The sequence below is a fragment of the Salvia miltiorrhiza genome, chromosome 4 (assembly GCF_028751815.1).
Source record: "Salvia miltiorrhiza cultivar Shanhuang (shh) chromosome 4, IMPLAD_Smil_shh, whole genome shotgun sequence".
Taxonomy (NCBI): Eukaryota; Viridiplantae; Streptophyta; class Magnoliopsida; order Lamiales; family Lamiaceae; genus Salvia; species Salvia miltiorrhiza.
In genome coordinates, this window is record NC_080390.1 from 29,731,619 (window position 1) to 29,755,549 (window position 23,931).

The window sequence follows — 23,931 nt, forward strand, 5'->3', positions numbered from 1 at the left end:
CGGGATGATTGGCTTGGGTACAAGCTTGTGGATAAACTTAAAATTCCGATATATATGCATGATTTTCTGAGCTTCTCGGTTAGTGATTATTTTTATGATGGTGTTTGGCATTTCACGACATCCTTTGTTTCTCGTTATCCTGATATTGTGGATGATATTCTGCGTATTCCGATGGGCGGCCAGAGGGATACGAGATATTGGAAACAGTCGGTTAAGGGTGAGGTTTCGGCCTCTTTGGCATTTTCTAATATTTGCCATCGTTTTCCTACTGTTAGCTGGGGCAAATGGATCTGGGAGGACTTTATTCCGATGAGGAGATCTATTCTCTGTTGGCGTGTCCTCCATGGGCGCTTGCCTACTATTGATGTTCTGATCCGGCAAGGTTTAATTGCGCCCAATGCTTGTTCTTTGTGTCTCCGAGATAGTGAGACGATTTCGCATGTGCTTTGGGAGTGCTCGTGTGTTCGCCCTCTTTGGACTGATTTTTTAGGTTGGTTTGGTAAAGAGAATCTCTTGGGGTGCATGGATATTCATTCCTTCTTAGTTCTGGCTTGGAATCTCTCTTGGAGTTCCCAAATTGGTTCTTTTTGGAAGGCGGGAATTATCACTCTGATGTGGCGTATCTGGTCGGGACGCAATGCGCTTATTTTTGAGGATTTGTGCTTTGATAGACGTGCGGTTTTGGCCTTTGTCAAGGCTTACTTTATGGAGATTGATGGGGTTTTCCGGAAGTTGGGTAATATTTCTAATTCTTGGGCTGACTATTCGATCACTCGTGCGATTGGGGTGAGGAGCCGTGCTGCTCCTCCCCCCTCTATGGTGGAGGTTCACTGGTGGCCTCCCGTTGGTCAATGGATTAAAGTTAATACAGATGGCTCGGCGGCGGGAGCTCCTGGAGTTATTGCTGCGGGTGGGGTTTTTCGAGACAAGTGGTCTCATGTCCGAGGTTGTTTTCATTTTAAAGGCGGCAAAGGCTTTGCTTTCGAGGCGGAATTGTTGGCTGTGATCTATGCTATTCACATTGCTCATACCCGAGGCTGGCGGCATTTGTGGGTTGAGGCTGACTCTATGTATGTGGTTCACCTTTTGTACTATCGCTCGAGTGATGTTCCTTGGAGATTTAGGGCGTTTTGGCAGCATACTCTTCGCCTGCTTCGGGATTTTTCTTTGATGGTCTCGCATATTTACCGTGAGGGTAATCAACCGGCAGATATTATGGCCAATGATGATCGGCAGGAAGGCTGGTGGCCTTTTGCGATTGAGGAGATTCGGATTGCGGTTGCAAGGGATATGTCGACGCATAGTCATATCCGTTTGGTTATATAAGCAGGTTCGTTGGTTCCCTTGGGCTTTGGTTGGGTTGTTTTCTTTTGTTGTTGGTCTCCTGTTTTCTTTCTTGGTTCTTCTTCTTCCGGTTTTCTTGAGCCGAGCTTCTTAGGGGTGATGGTTAGGCCGGAACTCCTGAAGTTGTCTCTTCCCGCTCCTGAACCGGATGTGAGTCTTTCACGAGTACTCTTTTTCCTTCTAAGGTCTCTTCTTCTTAGAAGGTTTTAATGAGGCTCGGTTTTTTGTTTGCTCTCTTTTGCGCTTTCTTGGATGTTTTGTACTCTTTTTCTTTTCCTTTAATACAAGCCTTATTCTCATCATTTTATGTGTAGTCAAATCATGCATAAAGTGAGTGTTATTACCCCCACTATAATCCAAATTTTGGCAGATTCACTATCTCTCATATTTCCCATCCATGTGTACTTCTTGTACTGTAAATATTTCACTATCTCTCATATTTCCCCTTGTAAAATTAAATAAAAATCTAAAAATAACGGTGCATATGTAACAATAAAAAATCACGAAGGATAAAAATTCACAATCATGTTAATTATGAACAAATTTTTTTTTGAAGCGAATAACACAAGTATCCGCCAGTAATTAGTAGCCGCTGAATAGTAGCTGTCGGTCACAAAATTCAGCGGCTACTGCGGCCGGCTACGAATTACTGGCGGATACATGGTTCACTGGTTTCAAAAAAATAATTTTCTTAAGAATTGACATATTCGTGATTTTTTTGGCCTTCGTATTAATGTTTGTAACACACAAACGTCCCCTAATTTATTCAAAATTTGCAAATCTATTTAATCTTATAATGCATGAAAGTGACGTGAGTTCACATTTTCTTACATTTTGTACCAATTTTAACTGTTTTCTTACACAACTCTTACACAATTTCCATCATCATCAACTTTTACACAAAAAACCAAGCAACCCATCACCATCAAACTTGCTTTTCGGTCTTTGACTTTGAAAGTGGGTAGTTTTGCAAGACATTTTATTGATGTGGGTAGATTCCCCTATTAACACTTTTAAAATTGAGTACCTTCATACTCGACTCGAGTATCTAAAAATACCCGACCAAATATAACTCATAAATTGATTGCTAAATTCGGATAATTTGAGTATCCAAGATACCCGATTGGGTGACAAATGACAGAAGCTCACAAATGTGATATCTGCTGACAAAAAGAAGCATGGACTGCAAACTTTAATCTAAATACATTTTTTTTTTCAATCAATTCATATTTATTGTTCCTAACAGAAGTAATCTTGGGCCAACTTACTCCATCCTTGCAGCACCTCTCATTTATTTCTAGTCATTATTAGAGATTCAAGTAGACCAACAACGAACCTTCTATCAAGAAATCAGTTGCTTGCAATGCCAAGCGTTAGTTCTAAGGAATATCTTATTGAAACGTGTCGAAGGCATGGGAAATCACCATCCTTGACTCCACTTGTTAAACATAAAGCACTACAAAAAAACGCATATTTACCGGCGAAAACTACCGGCGGCGATTTTGCCGTCGGTACCTAACGGCGGCACGGCGGCGGCATTCCAGGCGACCTGAACTTTCGAAATTACCGCATGGCAGGACCGCATGGCTCAATTGGAGGCGTTTATGAGGATGTATAATGCTCAGCCACCTCCACCCCCTGATGCCGATGATGATGATGCTTAGAATTATTAAAACTATATATTTATGTTTTCAAACAAAATTACATTTGCACTTTCTTTTCAAATTTATGTTGTATTGAACTATATATTTCAAGTGCTTTAATTATTAAAACTATATATGCTTTATATATTTATGGCAATGATGATGATGATTGCATTTAACATAAACAAATAAATTCAAATCACATTATAATAACCAAATTAAAACACTTTTGGTGTATTAATGTTAAAAAAAATTAATTAATTAATAATTAAATATTTTACCGACGATAAAAATAAGGACCGAAACGAACTCGATCACTAATTAACAACATATTTCAGGTATTATCTCGACATATTCAAAGATTATAATTATATGAGTGAGTATATAGCATTTAAATGAATTAATAGATGTAGATATATCAATAATACGAGTGTTCTGTACTGGTGACCACTCGAAAAGAATTTCAAAGTTAAGCGTGCTTGACACAGAGCACAAGCAAGATGGGTGACCCACTGGGAAGTCGGGTCACCGACTGGGAAGTTCGTCTAAAGTATGCAATACCGTATAAATACGGAAATAAATTGTGGATATACAATAAAATAAATAAATAAATAAAATAAAAAAAATAAAACTAAAAAAATTACCGAGGGCAAAACGCCGTCGATAATTACCGACGGCGTTGTACCCTCGGTAAATACCCGGTCCCCCTCCGGCAAAGAACCACCGGACGGCGGTGGCTTGTTACCGACGGCGTTCTGCCGCTGCCACTTAGCGGCGGTAAACGCCGTCGCTAGTTTTTCGGCAGGGTCCACCGGACTCCGGTGGCTCTCTACCGACGGCAAACACGCCCTCAGTAATTAGCGGCGGTGGTTGCCGCCTCTAATTCTCCGGCATAGCTCCGCCGTTTAACGACGACAATTCCGGCGGCATCGCCGCCGTTAACTGCCGACGGCGGCCGTTCGCCGCCGTTATTGTCGTTGCCGACGAACCGTTTAGCGGCGGCATCTTGCCACCGGTAACACTATTTACCGGCGGCCATCTTTTGTTACCGACGGCATTTCGCCGTCGGTAATCAACGATTTTTTTGTGGTGAAGTAAAGAGGGATAAAAGATTTGAGAAGAAGAAGATGATGCATAGAGTATATGAGAATTTGATTTGTATATTGATCGAATGATTTACAGATTACAAACTAGACCTATATATACAACTTTGTTAGCAATCTAAAAAACTAACGGAAGAAGCTTAAAGAAGCTTTATTATCGATTTTAACCAACTAACTGAAGCCTAACTATTTTGCTAACTCACCAAAGTATACAACTGATTTTTAATTACTTTAACATGCTCCAAAAGAGATCTACCCATGATCACAAAGAGGCTCTACATGAAGAGAGCTGCGCAGAGAGCAAAACCATGGTTCAGCTAATTGCTTAGTGAATAAATCAACCACTTGATCTGTTTCAGGAACATGCCCAACATCAATGAACTTGTCTTGAACTTTTTTCCGTATAAAATGTACATCAACTTCTGTGTTCTTGGTTCGTGCGTGGAAAACAAAATTAGAAGCAACAGGAAGATGTAATTCCTGACACAGAGAGTGAAGCCAGAGCAGCTGAACCGTAGTAGCTGCAAGAGATCTGTACTCTGATTCGGTGCTACATCGTGGCACAACTGATTGTTTTTTGAAGCTCCAAGTGATCAAGTTATCACCATAATAGACACAATATCCTCCAGTGGATCGCCTACCATCAATACAACTTACATAGTCCGCATATGCACAGCCCAACTAACTACGTTGACGTCAAATGAGAAAAGTGTAGAGCCATAGACGTGGTGCCTTTTAGATAGCGAAGAACCCTTTTCCAAGCTTGCCAATGGAGTGTAGTAGGGTGATGGAGAAACTGGCTTAGCTTGTTGACTGCATAAGCAATGTCCGGCCGCATGTAAGCGAGGTACTGAAGAGCACCAATAGTGCTTCTGTACAAGGATGGATCAGAAAAAGGCTCACCTCCCTCCTTAGATAAATTTGTTACAGGGGTCATAAGGGTTGAACAAGGATGGCAGGAGCTTATGTTCATTTTCTCTAGCAACTCCTTCAAATAATTTGATTGACATAACATAAGGCATTAGAGGACTGAGACTTGGTCACTTCTATGCCCAAGAAGTAGTGAACTCACCAAGAGAAGTAAGAGCAAATTGCTTATTTAACAAATCAATAATGTTCAAAACTTCGGTCTGATTGTCTCCAGTGATGAGAATATCATCAACATAATCAAGAAAAAAATCATTATATTTTCTGAAAAATAGAGAGAAATCTGGATAGACCTTTGAAAACCAATAGAGTAAAGATAAGATCTGAGTTTGTCATACCGGGCTCTGGGAGCTTGCCTTAGACCATATAGGGATTTCTGTAGCTTTGATCACTAATTTATTAGCAACAAAACTGCAACTATAACAATGTAATTGTAGCAACAAATAGCAAGCAGTGTATCGTATCCACGAGGACTGATAAACGAAATTATTCTAAATAATCCTAAAGAAAACTCTAACAATATTCAGGCAACACACCACGATGAAAAGTTTAATTAAAACTATTCCTAAAACAAATTAAGTAAATAAAATTCAGATATAAAATCAGATAATAAAAGACTGATCCTAGGGAAGTAAAGTCATTATTCAAATTCACTCAATCAATCTATTAATCCTAATTACCAGTTTAATCCAACTATGATGAGAGATCACACATTTAATCAATTATTCTCCCTAGAGTAGCAATGACAGTAGATTAGTAAATTATCTATCTCCGTTAGGTCTCAAGAAAATCTACTAACTCTCAAAATCTCCTAGCAATAGCTCCCTATGATCCACCTATCTCCGTTAGGTCTCAAGGTTAAAATCATATAATACATTCCTAAATCAGCTAAACAGTTATCTCCGTTAGGTCTCAAACCGAATAGCTACACGTGCAAACTATTGATCAGATAATTCACATGAATTCAAGCACCAGGAATTATGAATCATAAACTGGAAGGCAAAAATGTATTAACAAATTAATCACATAAATTCAATTAATTATTTACAAACCCTAGAATCAGATAAAGAACTTAGCCATACATAGCAAAATAAAACATAAACATAATTAAAAATACAACAATTATAAAAATTGAATTATATAAAAACCCGTAGTAAAATCAAAGTAATAATCTTGAATATTCAGTCCTTACAAAAATCCAATTCAAGCTCTAAATTCTAGAAAGCAAAGAAAACTAAAAGCTATAAAATTGAATAATAAAGTCTGGAGCTCTAGATAGGTCAATAAAAAGGCCTATATGTAGTCTCAGGGAACAACCCAGTACAAAAATAAAAAATACATAGAAAAAAATGTAAAAACTAAAAAACACGGACATAATAGCAGCCCGATCGGCGGTCGCCGATCAGGTCGCCGAAAACCTTCAAATTTCTTCAACAACTCGTAGGGCGCCATTTTGAAAACTTATAATGTGAAACTCCAACAAAGACTTCGGCGGTCGCCGTTCTGACCCTTGATCTTCTTCATCAAACTGCCCAAAATCGGCGACCAGTACCCCCGGTCGCCGTTTTGCCTCTTCACTCGAATTTTCTCTTTTTTCTCATCTTTTCTCGATACTCGAGCCCATTTCTCTTCCATTTCTTCCCTCAGACATATTCTTTCATCATCAATGTTCCAATATCACTCATTCCTGCATCAAATTGGCCAAAACTATACCCAAACGTGAAATCATGAAATAATATGAAATAAATGCTAAATGATAACACAACGGGCACAATCTCGACACAATTCACAGAATATCAACCATAAAAATCATGCAAAATGAGTGTTTATCAAGCTTACACACATAGTGTGGATGATCTGAATCCTCAAATCCCTTAGGCTGAGTCATGTAGATATTTTCTTCAAGGTCTCCATTTAAAAAAGCATTATTAACATCAATTTACTGTATCACCCACCCCTTTAGAAACAGCTAGAGCAAACATAAGCCTTATATATAGAAGAGGATTTGATAATAGGACTGAATATTTCAAGGAAATCCACACTACAAGTTGCTTAAAACCTCGAGCTACTAGTCTAGCTTTTATTTGTAACAAAACTAGCAATATAGACTCTACACCATCGTCTTTAAATGTAACTAATCACAAGTTTGCTGGCACTTGTACCACTCTAGATATTTTGCATAGATCCCTTAGTCATCCTGGACCAAATGTAATGGCTAAAGTCTGTACTCATCTCAAACTTCCTTATAAATCAAATAATCTCAGTTTTGGTGAAGCATGTAAAATAGAAAAGATGCATCAAACACCTCATGTTTCTCAGCATATTCACACCACAACAACTTTTGAACTTATGCACTCATACATATGGGTACTGCCTCCCAACCCTCTTCTGCTGGCTATCACTATTATATAATCTTTGTTGATGACTTTACACGATATACTTGGATTTACCCTATACCTAATCTAGTAACGAGTTGAATCGGATATAACTAATAACCATATCTTAGTTTCCATCCCTATCGATCACTAAAATATCCACTTTTATACTTCCACGAACATATTTCAACCCGAAAGATTAACATTGACATCACTTAAACCATTATTGTCCATGTCTAGTCACAAATTCAAAGTGTACCATATAAAAAAGAAAATAGTACTATAAACATCATTTTGCATGATTTTTATGGTTGATATTCTGTGAATTGTGTCGAGATTGTGCCCGTTGTGTTATCATTTAGCATTTATTTCATATTATTTCATGATTTCACGTTTGGGTATAGTTTTGGCCAATTTGATGCAGGAATGAGTGATATTGGAACATTGATGATGAAAGAATATGTCTGAGGGAAGAAATGGAAGAGAAATGGGCTCGAGTATCGAGAAAAGATGAGAAAAAAGAGAAAATTCGAGTGAAGAGGCAAAACGGCGACCGGGGGTACTGGTCGCCGATTTTGGGCAGTTTGATGAAGAAGATCAAGGGTCAGAACGGCGACCGCCGAAGTCTTTGTTGGAGTTTCACATTATAAGTTTTCAAAATGGCGCCCTACGAGTTGTTGAAGAAATTTGAAGGTTTTCGGCGACCTGATCGGCGACCGCCGATCGGGCTGCTATTATGTCCGTGTTTTTTAGTTTTTACATTTTTTTCTATGTATTTTTTATTTTTGTGTAACACCCCGAATATTTAGATTTATTATATAAGTTTAATTATTAGTATTTTCTTGTTATAGCTTACTATTTTTTTAGATAATTACGTGATATATATATATATATATATAAATAGATATGCAACATTAAATTTATCTAGGTTATTATTATTATTATTATTATTCGTTTCCTATTCGAATTAGAACTCTTTTTATCATCTTTATTTCTAATCTTATTAGGAGATATACATAGAATATAATCTTTATGATTATCAAAACTCTTTAGAAACTATTATAAATAGGGGACCAAATTCCTACCCTAATGAGACACACGAAAAGCTTAAGCAGTAAGCACTTTTTTCTTCTTCTTCGGGTACTTCCAGTAAGTTCGTTTTTTTTTTGTTATGTTGGCATATGAGTTATAATAGTTTCAGTCACCGAATTCAATTAGTTAATTACTTTTTGTTCAATACATCAGAAATTTAGAACTTAGGTATAAGTCAAATTGGTGACTTTCGATTATTATTTATTTATTTATTTCCTTCTTTTCGAAAATAGCAAATCAGATGGCTATATATATTTTTGTTCAAAACTTCTTATAGTCTTTAACTATAACAGTAAGTTTAATTCCAATGATATAGGCGTTGACTTTTTAATAAGTATAATCAATAGAAGAGTTTTTATTTCTTTTTATTCTCTTTCGTAATAGGTTATTTTTTTTATAAATTGATTTCTCAATTCATAATTAATAGATACTTAAATTCTTTAAAGGTTTCCAGGTCATGTTTTTAACTTCAATTTTTTTGTAATTTCATACGTTTATATATATATATATATATATATATATATATATATATATATATATATATATATATATATTATAAGCACGACTAGATTGGTTATAGTACATATATGATTGCATAGGATTTGATTGTAGTGACCCGCTCTTTTATATATTTTAAATCCAGTAATGAGTGTTTATTTTTGTTCATCAGTGAATGACAACGGTTTTTATCCTAATATGAATTCAGCTTATGATCCTGAATTTATATTGTTAAAGCAGTTAATGATATTATTTCAGAGTTATAACTGACTTAGCAAAGTCACGTTATTTATTTAAGCGAGATGAAATTTGATTTTATTTTTACTCAGATCGTGAATTATTTCCGACTCAGGAAGTTAATTAAATCTGCGGATTTAATTTAGATATCAGAACAACGAACGAATTAAATCTACGGATTTAATTTAGATTCATTTTATAATTTATCGGTTTTAGTGAGAAATCACATGTCGAAATACGAGATTTATTTAAATAAACAGTATCAAGCATATACGAGCACACGATCCATCTTACAGTTACAGAATCACCGAGACAGAGAAAATACATCAATAATTCTCCTCTACATTTTTTTTCCTTTCTTTTTCTTCTCTTTTTCTTTCCATTAATTTTGTTCCCCACTCCATCAACTCCACTACCCTATGCTCCCCACCATCTCCACTACCTTTGCTCCCCATCAACTCCAACACTTCACCCATTCCTTCCATTTCGCACCAGCAATCACAAAGAGAAGGAAGACTTGGCTTAACTACTTTGCCAAGATTTCAAGCTGCTCCAGTCCAGTAGTACCCCAACACTCGAAGCTAGAGTTTATTGGGTGAAAAACCGTGCATGAGGTAAGGCAGCGAATCTGCCATAAGCACACTGCTCCGGCAGTGTTTTGCAAGGCGATTCCAGCCATCCAAACGGTTCCCAAAAATTCCCAAATTAATTGTGTATCATCTTTCATACATTTTCTATATTTTGGTAAAATTTCAGAATATTTAGAGCTCGCATGATTTATTTATGAATTTGTAAACATCACTGCCCATCTGGAATACATTTTTGGTAAACAATCTTTGGGAGATCATAAGTAAAGTTTCACTCGGTGAAAACCTTTGAAACTTGAATATGTCACTCTAGACTCCCGTATCTTTCTTTTGACATCGGCCTCACCATTTTTGAGTAAGGGAAACAACCGGTATAAATTCTTGAAATCTAGTTCTTATTCCATGTACCATCCAGTAGATTTTACAAACCTACGACTTTGAGGTGGAAAAGGCCGACTTAAATATTTGATTCTCAAGCCTATCTTTCTACTGAATATTCACTGACATGTTGGGAACTTACTTGTTCAGTTTTAGAATTTTTGGTGAAGCTTAAAGTGGTTTTTCCGATTTATGTTCTGAATCTGCCAAACTTGAACTCTTTTTGTGCACTGAACTTTAGATAGTCATATCTTCTAAACCATGAAGGTTCTTAGAGTAAATCCAACTGGAGAGTGTTATGATCTCTCCCTAGTTTCCAGATTGACCTTTGGGGTTCCCAGTGGAGTTTTGTAAAGGGAGATATAAATTTTTAAAGAAAGCCCACTGACTTAGTTGTAATCTGGAAATATGAAATTTACAGATTTTTGCTTGTTAAATACCCATCTTTGAGAGGGCATATCTTGCTCGTTTGAATTGTTTTTCATTCGATTCAAATTGGAGAATGATCCTTGAAATGTCTAGTTTCCAGAATGTCTTTTGGAGCCTCATTTGGAGATCCGAGGTAGATTTGGTGTCTGTTGTAAAACAACCCCTTAAGAGCTCAAGTTGTTGAATTATTTTCTATGTATCAAAGTTTATTTTAAAGGATGTTTCGTGAAAGATTTAGTATATGTGCGTAACAAGTTTGGGACTATTTATTTTAAATGAGGTCCGTTCTTTATTTAAATTAGGATGGACTTTTAATGAATATTTTTGGGATTAAACTATTATTTCTTGATTTATATAAATTATTTTTAAGGACTTATAAATATGAATTTCGTAGGCCTACTGACCTACTGTGATCGACGGTTTGTCGATGTCTAACAGCTTTGAAAATTTTATAGCAAGTCCCTACATGAGTCTTGAGTACCCTGGTAAAATTTCAAGCCATTCCAACTTCGTATGATACTTCTTTAAAATGTAAAACCTAAACTGCACATTATTACTGAGAATTTCAGAGAACAGAGAAAAGAGTCATTTATTTCAGTAGCTTCCTGGGTGATCTAGCTTTCCAAATTTTTATGGTATTAACCTTATTGTGTTATTTAGATATCCACCAAAGTTGAGCCCAGTTTGACAACGTTTACTATTTTTCAAAAATACAAGTTTTCGATTGTTCAAAACTGCCGAACATGGTAGATCGTGGTAAAAACGTCATATCTCTCAAACCACTTGGAGTTTTCGACTCTATTTTTTTTATATGAAACTAGACTCGAAGATCTTTCTTTCGGTATGAGTCTCGAGTCCAGGAGATGTCGGAGTCAGAACAGATTAAATTTTGAAGTTGAGTCAGTGTAAAAGCAGAGCATGTTTTGATGATGTTTGATTGTGATTCTTATGTGCCTTATGTTGAGCCTTTTTATTTTATTTTATTTTTTTTTAATTTTATAACATTACTTGTTCTTATTTATTAAGCCCGATTAATTATGAGATTATAAAGCGAATAAGTTGAAGTATTTATTTTCTATTGACTACGAGGAGCGGGGTTTATTTAATTGACGGATTAGAACACCCCGAAGAGAACGGATTAATTTTTGTTAATTATCCGGCTTCATGAGACGAGACTTAGCTTTTGTTTAAATCCGATAGCCTGGATTAACAATAGAAATTCCCTGATTATTATCTCAGAATAATAGTTCATGCATACGAGATTCATGCATAGTTTAATTACGCATTCTCATTTAATTGAGAATTTTCCCTCGATTTAAAGTCTTACGTTATTTTCTCGGATTAAAGGTCGAGCGCAAGAATAAGAGCTCGTCAAGGAGTCACTAATCTGTAGCAAAGCTTTGCTATCAGGTGGGCATTACTTTCATATATATCAAATGAGTTTAAATGTTACGTTCAAGCAAGTTATTTCATGACTAAATTAATTGAAGTTATTTCAAATATTGTCTTGCCATAAAATGTTTAAATTTCAGTATGATATCTATCTGATGTGACTTTAATCATGTAATCGAATTCGGGTCTTGAGCAGTTGATAGCTATCCTGCCAGGGCTAGTGTACACCAGTGACCGTGAGTCATCTAGCGGGTTGGCCGGTCAAGTGACCGTGAGAGGTGGCCACCTCTCCGGCACACAGTTCCAGATATGATAGATTACAAGAGAACTTAGACTGCAGTCGAACTTTAAGAATCACAACTGAATTTAGTAAGCTTGGGCCTTTTTAGCGAAAAACCCCTTGCTGTACTGTTTATGATGGCATGACAATTTAAATCATTACGAAGCATGTTATATTTCATAGTAGGCATATGTGCCCACTGAGTACCTTTGTACTCAGCCCTGCATGTATTTCTAAATGTGCAGGTTGAGCAGTAGACGATGGTGATGAAGTGACGAGTGGAATCCTCTTTTGTCGCAATATTATATGCTATGAAAAACTCTAGGGTTACATGTCTTCATACATGTAATCAGAACCTTATTCCGCTGCGTACTCAGAAGTTTTATGTTATTTTGGCTAAGTCAGAGTTATCTGAACTTATTAGTTATTTGAGTCTATACGACTAAACCTCTGTTATATTATAAATATTCCTTTTGTTAAATGATGAAATGCGATTCTTCCTTGTTTGATTATCCCCTTTCTACCCCGCTTCTAATCTCCCTCCATTAGTCACGGTTTCCCCGACTTAATTATCCTTAATTAGGGCCGGTCGTGACAGAGTGGTATCAGAGCAGTTCATTTGCTCTGAACCCTAGAGTTAGCCCATTTTTCTAGTATGATCACTAGTATATATGAGTCAGTCAGCCAAAGCTCATCACTTCATCACATCGTCATGCTCAGCAAGAAAGAAGGTGGTAATGATTTTAAAACATTGAGAAGTTCACGTTTTATATGAATGTACTGATGCTTACATTCAAGTTTTATGCTTTATTGATTGATTAGATATCTCAATGAACTTAGATGCGTTAAGAATGCATGATCACTGTTACGAGAAGAACAATAGAAGCTAGAAACTCAGTTATATTTCACTATAGCCATGGTGAAGAGCTAAGAAAGAAAAAGAGAATCCCATGAAAGCAGTGCAAGCGGAGTGCCACGCACGAATCACTGAAGCAGGCATAGTTCTTCATTCAGGTTGTTCACGAGTGACAGAACACCGAATCGACTATTGCCTTATTTGATGATAGATCACGTGAGTCATTGCTCGTAGCGACGAGTGTGACTTATGTAATCAGCTAGCTATCGCATAATGAGCTAAGACTCATTACTAACTCTCGATTATCACCAGTTATGGCATGAAGAGAACCTTCATGATTTATGTTTGAACTTCAGAGTCGGACTCATATGCAATTATAACACTTTGTGTATGATGTTATAGCATCGCGATTAGAACTGCCAGCTTACAGTTTCAGATATTCAGAACCTTTATGATTACAATTACCTATTATATTACACGTGAGCATGATTTAGAATCCCTATTGATTACGATCACCTGCTACAAATCGAAAGGAGGATAGGTGCCATGGGTAACTAGAAGTTACCAACCATTATGATTGATCATAAAAGTTTACGCAAGTGTGTAAGACGAGAGAAGTTCTCGAAGATGGTTTAGAGTTTAATAATAGCTAGAAGCGCCGACAGTGGATCAATGCTGAAATAAAAGAATTAAGATTCTAATGAGACCCTAAGGATATACTCAAGATAAATATATATACCTTAACCTATCGAGGACATCGCCTCAGTTAGAACGTCTTGGATTATGCATTTAGTCTGGTAGCCGCAATGAGAGCATTGACTAAGGTCATTTTATGACTTAGCATTACACATGGGGACACATACCCTATAAAGATACTCAGATGAGCAAAAGCTATTTCCTTATTGAATGCGTGATGATTCAGAAGGTCTTTTGCAATAACACGGAAGAGTGCTTCAAATTATATGGTTGCATTTTAAGAGCTATGTGAAGGAACACTAAGTACTAGAAGTACTACAGTAAGATCATATAGAGGAACATTGTTGAGTAAGGTCGAGCCTACCTTATTTCACCTATAGAAGATGTTTAAGGATTGCATTAAACTAGGAGGCAGACTCCAAGTTTGAGAAGCTCTAGAATATTCTCAAGGACATGTTCAAGATATTAAGAAGAAAGTAGTGATTTTAGACCAAATATACCTTTTGCAGCCAAGGAATAAGAGTTTCCAAGTTCGGAAAAGTATTTCCGAGTGACAGAGAAGTAGTTATGTCGGACCTGGCCAGTCCACATGGCCAAAATCTCAGTAGTCGTCATATATGGGTCTTTAAACCTATATATTTTAAACCTTCATCTGAAAAGCCAAACGGGTTCAGACTATTAGGTCATTTCGTTTCGACCTTTCAGTCAATTCATTTCTACCCTATGGTTATTCATTTTCAATTATTTGGCAAATAATTGAAACACTTTGCCTAATTGCCATTTGTGATTTGAATCATTGCGATATACTAGCTATTGGTAGATTTTCTGTGACCCAAGGACAAACAGATACTCATCAGATTAAATCAGTCAAACACGTATGCTTCAATCCAAGGGTCAAGCACGTAATGCATACAGACATTCTCTTTTGCATTTAGTAGGACGTTATTTGTGTATTTCAAAAACGATGATCATTTCGATGCTTTTGTATGCCCCTATGTTGGCTTAGTTATTTTGATAAGTATTAGTACGAAAATGCTGGTTCATAGGGCTTTTCGGAACTGAGCTCTTTCATGATGACCTTGCTAGATAGCTAGTTCATCGTGTATAATGCTTGGATAGATCACCAGATCTATATTCAATTGTTGATGAAATAGTCCTCATTGATACTAATTTCCCATGTCTATGTAGCGACCCTATCAGTCTTTTGCGGCAAGTTACTTCCGCTATGTTATTTATATACTTTCATGAGGAAGAGTATGAGCGAGATTTGAGAATCAAGAAAACAATTTACAGAATCGATGATATGCATCTGTGTATTACATTGGTGACTATATGTCGACTCATCGGAATGCCAACAAAGCAAAGGCGTCCGAGAGAAGTTGGATAGAACAATAGTATGCCTTGTGATGTTGCATTAACAACTTGTGTTTTAACCTAATAGAATGCCGTCAAAACGAGGACGACCAAGAGGAGGGGGCAGGATTCCCCGAAATGAAAGAAGAGGCCCAGAAACAGGGCCAGAACCAGAACCCGAAATAGTTCAACCACCTGTTCAGCCAGAACGACGGATTGAAGAATTATTCTTACGACAGAAACCACCTACCTTCAACGGGACAGGAGACCCGGCAGAAGCTGAAACTTGGGTTCGCGCTATTGAGCGCATTTTCAACTTTCTGCGTTGCACCGACCAAGAGCGCCTGACTTGTATGTCCTTTCAGTTGACTGGGTCAGCTGATTTCTGGTGGGAAGCACGGATGAAAACGATGACAGCAGAGCAGTTAGAAAACCTGACTTGGGAACAATTCAAAGCCGGTATATATGACAAGTATATACCCAAGAGCTACCGCAAGAAGAAGGAAGCTGAATTTTACAATCTAAAACAAGGGAAGATGTCGGTAACTCAATACGACAGGATGTTCTGCGATATGTCTAGATATGCGCCGGAACAAGTTGACACAGATGAAAAGATGGCTGAAAAGTTTTGTGCCGGTCTGGGGCACGAAATTAGGATGGCTTTGGCAAGCCACGGAGGATTGTCTTACACTGAGTCGCTCAGCCGAGCGTTAGACATTGAGGCAGCCATGCCAGGAGAAAGACTTGCAATTGTACCTGCGCCAGCACCTCCACATGATCAAAGTTATAATCAGAATTTCAAAGGAAAGAGGAGATGGGACAACAGTAACCCGAACCAAGGCGAGAAGAGGCCATGGCAGGGACGGGTCTTCCAGTCACAGGGCTATGGAAACCAGGGCGCACCGAAACAGATGGGAAATAACCAACAGAGGGCCCCACCTTGCCCCAAATGTAACAAAAGTCATGTGGGAATCTGTAAGGCCGGCAGTGATAGTTGCTATATCTGCAACCAGAAGGGGCACTATGCAAACCGGTGCCCGAATAAGCAACACGGAACGGGTTCAAGGCCGAACCCACCTATCCAGGCTCCACCTCTGCGAGCAATTCAAGCTTTGCCCCAACCATACCAAGGCAGCAACCACAGTAACAGCAGCGACAACAGAAACAACATGAAAAGCCTCGTCATGCTAGAGCCTATGCTATGAGGCAGAAGCAGCCCGAGAACAACCAGGGAAACCTGGCAGGTATGGGCATGCTACTCAATACTCCTGTTGTACTTCTATTTGATACGGGCGCATCACATACTTTCATTTCAAGTACATGTGTCGACACATTAAAACTTAAAATGGAAAGAGCTGACCAGGAGTTGAGTATATCATCACCTATAGGAGGGATGACGACAGTAGATCATGTGTGCTTGAACTTAGAACTGAACATAGGGTCACACAAGATTGTAGTGAATAACTCGTATGTTATTCTGATGGGAGATGTGGACATAATCCTAGGAATGGACTGGCTAGCCGAGAAATATGCCACCATCCTTTGTAACGAAAGACGGATATCATTCCGATCCCCAGGAAGGGAGCCGTCACATTTCCACGGAATTAGCATGGGGAGAAGAAAGATGATCATCTCCGCCCTACAAGCAACAAAAATGATGAATAAGGGATACCCAGCTTATCTCGTATACTTGCACGGAGAAATGGGAACTGAAAGGAGCATAGAAGATGTAGCAATTGTACGGGACTTTTCAGATGTATTTCCAGAGATTCTGCCAGGGCCACCACCGGACAAACCAATTGAGTTTACCATTGATTTGGAGCCCGGGGCAGCTCCCATTTCGAAGGCACCATACCGAATGGCTTCTAAAGAGTTGGAAGAACTCAAGATACAACTGCAAGAACTTTTGGAACTTGGATTCATTAGGCTAAGTGTATCACCTTAGGGTGCACCCGTACTTTTCGTAAAGAAAAAGAATGGCACATTGCGAATGTGCATAGACTATAGGGAACTGAACAAAGTGACACTGAAGAATAAATATCCTTTACCAAGGATAGATGACCTCTTTGACCAGCTCAAGGGAGCAAGCGTGTTTTCAAAGATTAATTTGCGGTCTGGTTATCACCAGCTGAAGATTCTACCAGAAGACGTACCTAAAACGGCATTTCGAACTAGGTATGGCCACTACGAATTTGTAGTTGTGCCATTCGGGCTAACCAATGCGCCAGCCGTGTTCATGGACCTCATGAATCGAGTGTTCCATCCGTACTTAGACAAATTTGTCTTGGTATTCATAGATGACATCCTGATCTACTCGAAGAACGAGAAAGACCATGAGGAACATCTGAGAATTGTCCTAGAAACGTTGAGGACGGAGTGCCTTTATGCCAAATTCAGCAAGTGTGAGTTTTGGATCAGCGAAGTCACGTTTTTAGGACATATTGTATCATCAGAAGGGATTAAAGTGGATCCTGAAAAAAATGCAAGCGGTGCGCGAATGGAGATCACCTACTAACCCTAATGAGATAAGAAGTTTCTTAGGATTGACAGGTTACAATCGGAGGTTTATGGAAGGATTTTCCAAAATTGCAAGGCCAATGACGCAACTACTCAGGAAGGGAATAAAATTTTCTTGGACAGAGGAGTGCGAGAAGAACTTCCAAGAACTTAAGGAAAAGTTGACTACGGCACCAGTGTTAGCCGTCCCAACAGCTGACAAGGAATATGTGATCTACACAGACGCGTCCAAAAATGGACTTGGCTGCGTGCTAATGCAAGAAGGAAGAGTGATAGCATATGCGTCACGACAGCTTAGGCCACATGAACTGAATTACCCGACTCATGATCTGGAGTTAGCTGCAGTGGTGCATGCGCTGAAGATTTGGAGACACCACCTATATGGAGTTAGGTGTGAGATATTCACAGACCACAAAAGCCTGAAATACTTTTTCGAGCAAAAGGACCTTAATATGAGACAAAGGAGATGGCTCGAACTAGTGAAGGATTATGACTGCGGTATTAACTACCACCCGGGTAAGGCCAATGTAGTAGCTGATGCATTGAGCCGTAAAACTCAATCTAGGTTGGGATGTCTTGTCACCCAAAAGAATGAGCTCATCAAAGAGTTTGGAAAAAGGAGCATAGAAGTGGTTAAACCACCAGGGACGATAGCAAGCGTTGTTGCAACAATACCTAGCTTGAGAAAGATGATTGTAGAAGCACAAAGAAAAGACGAGAAAATGGAGAAACTACGGGAAGCAGTAAGGAAATGAGGAGTCAAGAATTATAAAGAAGCATCAGATAATGCTATCCTCTTTGAGGGAAGAATATGCATCCCCCACGATGATGAGCTTAAGGATAAAATCATGAGGGAGGCTCACGATACCCTTATACTGCCCACCCAGGGAGTACTAAGATGTATCAGGACCTAAAGAAACACTTTTGGTGGGAAGGCATGAAGAGAGACATAGCGTCATTTGTGGAGAAATGCCTGGCATGCCAACAGGTGAAGGCCTTACACCAAAGGCCATATGGAAAACTACAACCGTTGGAAATCCCAGAATGGAAGTGGGAGCACATAGCAATGGATTTTGTGACCAGTTTGCCCAAGAAAACACTGCCATTTGGGTAATAGTGGATCGACTTACAAAATGTGCTCATTTTATACCAATACCGATCACACATGGGTCAGACAAGTTAGCTAAGTTGTATGTTCGAGAGATTGTACGCTTACACGGTGTACCCGTGTCAATCACTTCAGACCGAGACTCAAAATTCACATCTAGATTTTTTGGACAAGCTTACAGAAAGAGTTAGGCACGAGGTTAAATTTCAGCACCGCCTTCCACCCGCAGACAGATGGGCAGTCTGAAAGGACAATTCAGACCCTCGAAGATATGTTGAGAACAGTGGTGTTAGACAGGGGTGGAAGTTGGGAAGCAGTGCTGCCGTTGATTGAATTTGCCTATAATAACAGTTACCAGGCGACTATCGATATGGCACCATATGAGGCATTATATGGAAGAAAATGTAGATCACCGCTTTATTGGGATGAAGTGGGTGAGAGAAAAGTTTTAGGACCAGACATGGTCAATGAGATGGTTGAGATAGTCCGCCAGATCAGAGGGCGAATAAAGGAGGCACAAGATAGACAGAAATCTTACGCTGATGCACGTCGAACTGAGTTATGTTTTGAAATAGGAGACAAGATCTTCCTAAAGGTATCTCCTACCAAGGGGATAACTAGGTTTGGTGTCAAGGGAAAACTTAGGCCTCGATTCGTAGGACCTTATGAGATTTTGGAGAGAATAGGCCCAGTAGCCTATAGGTTGGCATTACCGCCAAGTTTTGGAAACGTTCACAATGTTTTCCACGTATCACAACTCAGAAAATACGTTTTCGATCCAAAGTACATAATCTACCAAGAAGAAATGATCCTTTGCCCAGACTTGAGCTATGAAGAGAGACCAGAGGTCATTCTAGATCGAAAAGTACAACAACTCAGGAATAAGGCAATCACATCAGTGAAAGTCTTATGGAGACACCACGGACAAGAGGAAGCCACGTGGGAGCTTGAAGACAAAATGAAGGAGAAATACCCCGAACTGTTTTAGAAGAAATATGCAAATTTCGGGACGAAATTTTTGTTAAGAGGGGTAGTATGTAGTGACCCGCTCTTTTATATATTTTAAATCCAGTAATGAGTGTTTATTTTTGTTCATCAGTGAATGACAACGGTTTTTATCCTAATATGAATTCAGCTTATGATCCTGAATTTATATTGTTAAAGCAGTTAATGATATTATTTCAGAGTTATAACTGACTTAGCAAAGTCACGTTATTTATTTAAGCGAGATGAAATTTGATTTTATTTTTACTCAGATCGTGAATTATTTCCGACTCAGGAAGTTAATTAAATCTGCGGATTTAATTTAGATATCAGAACAACGAACGAATTAAATCTACGGATTTAATTTAGATTCATTTTATAATTTATCGGTTTTAGTGAGAAATCACATGTCGAAATACGAGATTTATTTAAATAAACAGTATCAAGCATATACGAGCACACGATCCATCTTACAGTTACAGAATCACCGAGACAGAGAAAATACATCAATAATTCTCCTCTACATTTTTTTTCCTTTCTTTTTCTTCTCTTTTTCTTTCCATTAATTTTGTTCCCCACTCCATCAACTCCACTACCCTATGCTCCCCACCATCTCCACTACCTTTGCTCCCCATCAACTCCAACACTTCACCCATTCCTTCCATTTCGCACCAGCAATCACAAAGAGAAGGAAGACTTGGCTTAACTACTTTGCCAAGATTTCAAGCTGCTCCAGTCCAGTAGTACCCCAACACTCGAAGCTAGAGTTTATTGGGTGAAAAACCGTGCATGAGGTAAGGCAGCGAATCTGCCATAAGCACACTGCTCCGGCAGTGTTTTGCAAGGCGATTCCAGCCATCCAAACGGTTCCCAAAAATTCCCAAATTAATTGTGTATCATCTTTCATACATTTTCTATATTTTGGTAAAATTTCAGAATATTTAGAGCTCGCATGATTTATTTATGAATTTGTAAACATCACTGCCCATCTGGAATACATTTTTGGTAAACAATCTTTGGGAGATCATAAGTAAAGTTTCACTCGGTGAAAACCTTTGAAACTTGAATATGTCACTCTAGACTCCCGTATCTTTCTTTTGACATCGGCCTCACCATTTTTGAGTAAGGGAAACAACCGGTATAAATTCTTGAAATCTAGTTCTTATTCCATGTACCATCCAGTAGATTTTACAAACCTACGACTTTGAGGTGGAAAAGGCCGACTTAAATATTTGATTCTCAAGCCTATCTTTCTACTGAATATTCACTGACATGTTGGGAACTTACTTGTTCAGTTTTAGAATTTTTGGTGAAGCTTAAAGTGGTTTTTCCGATTTATGTTCTGAATCTGCCAAACTTGAACTCTTTTTGTGCACTGAACTTTAGATAGTCATATCTTCTAAACCATGAAGGTTCTTAGAGTAAATCCAACTGGAGAGTGTTATGATCTCTCCCTAGTTTCCAGATTGACCTTTGGGGTTCCCAGTGGAGTTTTGTAAAGGGAGATATGAATTTTTAAAGAAAGCCCACTGACTTGGTTGTAATCTGGAAATATGAAATTTACAGATTTTTGCTTGTTAAATACCCATCTTTGAGAGGGCATATCTTGCTCGTTTGAATTGTTTTTCATTCGATTCAAATTGGAGAATGATCCTTGAAATGTCTAGTTTCCAGAATGTCTTTTGGAGCCTCATTTGGAGATCCGAGGTAGATTTGGTGTCTGTTGTAAAACAACCCCTTAAGAGCTCAAGTTGTTGAATTATTTTCTATGTATCAAAGTTTATTTTAAAGGATGTTTCGTGAAAGATTTAGTATATGTGCGTAACAAGTTTGGGACTATTTATTTTAAATGAGGTCCGTTCTTTATTTAAATTAGGATGGACTTTTAATGAATATTTTTGGGATTAAACTATTATTTCTTGATTTATATAAATTATTTTTAAGGACTTATAAATATGAATTTCGTAGGCCTACTGACCTACTGTGATCGACGGTTTGTCGATGTCTAACAGCTTTGAAAATTTTATAGCAAGTCCCTACATGAGTCTTGAGTACCCTGGTAAAATTTCAAGCCATTCCAACTTCGTATGATACTTCTTTAAAATGTAAAACCTAAACTGCACATTATTACTGAGAATTTCAGAGAACAGAGAAAAGAGTCATTTATTTCAGTAGCTTCCTGGGTGATCTAGCTTTCCAAATTTTTATGGTATTAACCTTATTGTGTTATTTAGATATCCACCAAAGTTGAGCCCAGTTTGACAACGTTTACTATTTTTCAAAAATACAAGTTTTCGATTGTTCAAAACTGCCGAACATGGTAGATCGTGGTAAAAACGTCATATCTCTCAAACCACTTGGAGTTTTCGACTCTATTTTTTTTATATGAAACTAGACTCGAAGATCTTTCTTTCGGTATGAGTCTCGAGTCCAGGAGATGTCGGAGTCAGAACAGATTAAATTTTGAAGTTGAGTCAGTGTAAAAGCAGAGCATGTTTTGATGATGTTTGATTGTGATTCTTATGTGCCTTATGTTGAGCCTTTTTATTTTATTTTATTTTTTTTTAATTTTATAACATTACTTGTTCTTATTTATTAAGCCCGATTAATTATGAGATTATAAAGCGAATAAGTTGAAGTATTTATTTTCTATTGACTACGAGGAGCGGGGTTTATTTAATTGACGGATTAGAACACCCCGAAGAGAACGGATTAATTTTTGTTAATTATCCGGCTTCATGAGACGAGACTTAGCTTTTGTTTAAATCCGATAGCCTGGATTAACAATAGAAATTCCCTGATTATTATCTCAGAATAATAGTTCATGCATACGAGATTCATGCATAGTTTAATTACGCATTCTCATTTAATTGAGAATTTTCCCTCGATTTAAAGTCTTACGTTATTTTCTCGGATTAAAGGTCGAGCGCAAGAATAAGAGCTCGTCAAGGAGTCACTAATCTGTAGCAAAGCTTTGCTATCAGGTGGGCATTACTTTCATATATATCAAATGAGTTTAAATGTTACGTTCAAGCAAGTTATTTCATGACTAAATTAATTGAAGTTATTTCAAATATTGTCTTGCCATAAAATGTTTAAATTTCAGTATGATATCTATCTGATGTGACTTTAATCATGTAATCGAATTCGGGTCTTGAGCAGTTGATAGCTATCCTGCCAGGGCTAGTGTACACCAGTGACCGTGAGTCATCTAGCGGGTTGGCCGGTCAAGTGACCGTGAGAGGTGGCCACCTCTCCGGCACACAGTTCCAGATATGATAGATTACAAGAGAACTTAGACTGCAGTCGAACTTTAAGAATCACAACTGAATTTAGTAAGCTTGGGCCTTTTTAGCGAAAAACCCCTTGCTGTACTGTTTATGATGGCATGACAATTTAAATCATTACGAAGCATGTTATATTTCATAGTAGGCATATGTGCCCACTGAGTACCTTTGTACTCAGCCCTGCATGTATTTCTAAATGTGCAGGTTGAGCAGTAGACGATGGTGATGAAGTGACGAGTGGAATCCTCTTTTGTCGCAATATTATATGCTATGAAAAACTCTAGGGTTACATGTCTTCATACATGTAATCAGAACCTTATTCCGCTGCGTACTCAGAAGTTTTATGTTATTTTGGCTAAGTCAGAGTTATCTGAACTTATTAGTTATTTGAGTCTATACGACTAAACCTCTGTTATATTATAAATATTCCTTTTGTTAAATGATGAAATGCGATTCTTCCTTGTTTGATTATCCCCTTTCTACCCCGCTTCTAATCTCCCTCCATTAGTCACGGTTTCCCCGACTTAATTATCCTTAATTAGGGCCGGTCGTGACATTGATATAGGATTTTAGTCTAAATTTTTGTAGGATCTTTATTGAAGCGTTGTATTTATTGAATTAGGTGTGGTACGATTAAGACCTTCTTTCCGGATTTGAGTTTTTAGTCTCGACTTTAAGGTGATGGATTATATGCTTGTGGTTATATTCATGTATGTTTTTATATGCTCTTAGTTCATATTTGATTATACTTGCTCAGCCATGTAGAAATACATGTTCAGAATATCAGCCATGTTGAAATACATGTTCAGCCATGTAGAAATACATGTTCAGAAAATCAGCCATGT

The 23,931-nt window shown here is 37.9% G+C and overlaps 2 long non-coding RNA genes across 2 annotated transcripts; both read left to right on the plus strand.

The window, feature by feature from the left end:
• Positions 1 to 9,217: 9,217 nt before the first annotated feature.
• LOC131019693 (uncharacterized) lies at positions 9,218 to 13,497 on the plus strand. Its single transcript, XR_009100386.1, has 3 exons — positions 9,218 to 9,833; positions 11,961 to 12,023; positions 12,531 to 13,497. It is a non-coding gene; the product is annotated as an uncharacterized LOC131019693 (long non-coding RNA).
• Positions 13,498 to 19,977: 6,480 nt separating this feature from the next.
• Positions 19,978 to 23,594, plus strand: LOC131019692 (uncharacterized). Its single transcript, XR_009100385.1, has 3 exons — positions 19,978 to 20,593; positions 22,721 to 22,783; positions 23,291 to 23,594. It is a non-coding gene; the product is annotated as an uncharacterized LOC131019692 (long non-coding RNA).
• The last annotated feature ends 337 nt before the right edge of the window (positions 23,595 to 23,931 follow it).